This window comes from Myotis davidii, unplaced genomic scaffold (genome assembly GCF_000327345.1).
Source record: "Myotis davidii unplaced genomic scaffold, ASM32734v1 scaffold223, whole genome shotgun sequence".
Lineage (NCBI taxonomy): Eukaryota > Metazoa > Chordata > Mammalia > Chiroptera > Vespertilionidae > Myotis > Myotis davidii.
Window position 1 is genome coordinate 3,096,695 of NW_006294609.1, and position 2,590 is coordinate 3,099,284.

A 2,590-nucleotide genomic window follows, 5' to 3' on the forward strand; every position below is an offset into this window, starting at 1 on the left:
GTGCTAGTCATGTGACTCTCCTTCTCCGACGGCACCGCCCACAGTCCCTGGAGCGAAGCCACGGGCGCCCGCGCCTCTTCCTGGAAGTGCAGCGGGTACTCCGGCCCCGCCGGGCTTCGGCTGCCGGCGCCTCCGCTCTCCTCAGCTGCTCCGATGGCCCTTCTCCAGGACTTCGGACTCCTTGGTCGGGTCGCCTGAGGTCACCCCTGGGCGGTTCCTGAGGCCCGTTTCCCCCTTGGAACAAGGTAGCTCCAAGTCTGCAGGAAAAAGCAGGCTGAGACCTAGAGTTCATTCTGTATTTATTGAGCACCTACTGAACGCCGACACTGTTCTAGGCTCTGAGTGAGGGTAGGGTGGGCCAGATCCCCTGCCCTCGTGCAGCTTTCATACGAGTTGGGGAGACACACCAAGAAATAAATTATAATAGTTTAGAGCAGTGGTTCTCAACCTTCCTAATGCCGCGACCCTTTAATACAGTTCCTCATGTTGTGGTGACCCTCAACCATAAAATTATTTTCGTTGCTACTTCATAACTGTAATTTTGCTGCAGTTATGAATCGTAATGTAGATATCTGATATGCAGAATGTATTTAGGCGACCCCTGTTTGACCCCAAAGGGCCGCGACCCACAGGTTGAGAACCGCTGGTTTAGAGGGTAATGTATAGAAAAAAATAAAGCAGAATAAAGGGATGGACTGGGCTGCAATTTTAAATTATAGAATGCTCTGGGCAGAGATTTTTTTTAGTCTTTTCTGTCCAGTTCGTTCACTTACAGTTCCCCAGTGTCAGACACAAGACACAAAGTCGGCCAGGCTGGCACCCTATAGCACATCCAATTCAACGAATGTTTATTGAGCACCTGTCAAGTGCTAGGCTGAGGATTCCAGGGAAATGGTAATTTTCATGGAATCTTATATTTTAGTGGGGAGAACAGGCAGTAAAGAAGCAAAATAGGTTCACATTTTTCTTGCTTGGTCATATGTGAGCTGAGATCTGAACCAGCAATGTAAAGAGCCAGGGACCTGTATTCCAGAGGGAAAGAAACAGCAAGTGCAAAGACCCCGAATCAGCATTCCGTGGCTGGAGCGGTAGGAGGCCAACTTAGCTGCAGAATAGTCGGGGGGACATAGGTGAGATGGGAGTAGAGCGCTGGGCTGAGAATTGTCCCCTAGGATGTCAGCTCCAGGAAGGCAGGATCCTCTTTTGTTGAATTCTACCCCCGGCATCTGGAATAGCACTTGGTATATACACGGTGCTCAGTAAATACTAGTATTTCTTGCACGTGTAGGAGAGACAGGAATGAGTGGCATTCCAGGTCAGCTGAGTGTAATGTAACTGTTGTCACCACTAGAGAGCGCCCCTCCACTCACCTACATCATGGGAGAAAACTGAAGCACCCCTTCCCAAAAAAGTCTTATGGGATTCCCCCAGGGGCCTTTCTCTTTTCATGAACACTGGGGTAGAGAACTGGAAACCTCATCCCTCTGGACTTGTTTCTTTGGTGGCCTTTGTACTTGTTACTCCCTCCACTTACCATCTGTGTCTCAGCTCCAGGATCATCTCCAAAGAGAGACCTTCCCTATGTCATGTTCCATCCCCTCACCTGGTGTTCTATTTCCTTTATCGCTCTGATCACTACAGTATCTGGAATCATGTAGTTTATGTACTGACCAGTTTGTCCGTGCCGTCCACTTCCCTACAGATGAGTGTTTAAATTTTGCCACCACCCAAGGGCCTCTCACAGGGTCTGGCACACCACAGACCCTCCATAGAAAATGTGTACTGAATAAAATAATGAAATGTTCTTGGTTCGAAGAAACCCCAACTCAGAGTTGGGTACACACAACATTTGGAGGCTGATGGGGCCTGAGGGAGGCCAGTAGGTCTAAAAGGGGGAAGAGGCTGGAAGCTTGGGGGAGAGATTTGCTGATTAAGGAGAACAAAAGGATGGGAGGGAACTCAGTAGGGGTTTTTTGGGGGGTGAGGGTGGGAGGGAATTCAATAGGGTGTTTTAGGGGGGATGGGACCAGGTTTTCTTTCTCCTGCTCCTATATCATGTCCATCCCCCCTCCTTTTAATTCTCTGGGGTTTGAATCCCACCATATGCACAGAGCAAAAATAATTAATAATAAAAGTGCTATCCAGACTTGAGGGGACCTGTCTCCCAACTTAGGATCCTAGAGTCCTGAAAGGCCTATGTGGTTAGTAGCTTTCCCCCACCCTATTAGAGCCAGGTGCAACCATGAGATGGGCAACACCTATTTAACAGATGGAGAAACAGGCTCCAGAGAGAAGGCACCTTGTGAAAGGACACCAAAGGAGCCAGTGAAGAATCATGTTTGGAACCCAGGGCGTCTATCCCAGAAGTGCCTCCAAGCATCCTGTGTGGTTCCCCCTTGTGGCCAGGGAGGTGTGCTCTCAGCCTTTTGGAGTTTATATCCGAAGAGACCAAATCAAATTTTTCAATCAACTGTGCATGAGGGTGTAAAGATCCAACTGAAAGGGCTGTACAACCAGCTGCACCACTTTGCCCACGGACACAGCCCAGGGCTGGTCAGAGATGGCATGATCATCCTTAGCAGGTAGCAAG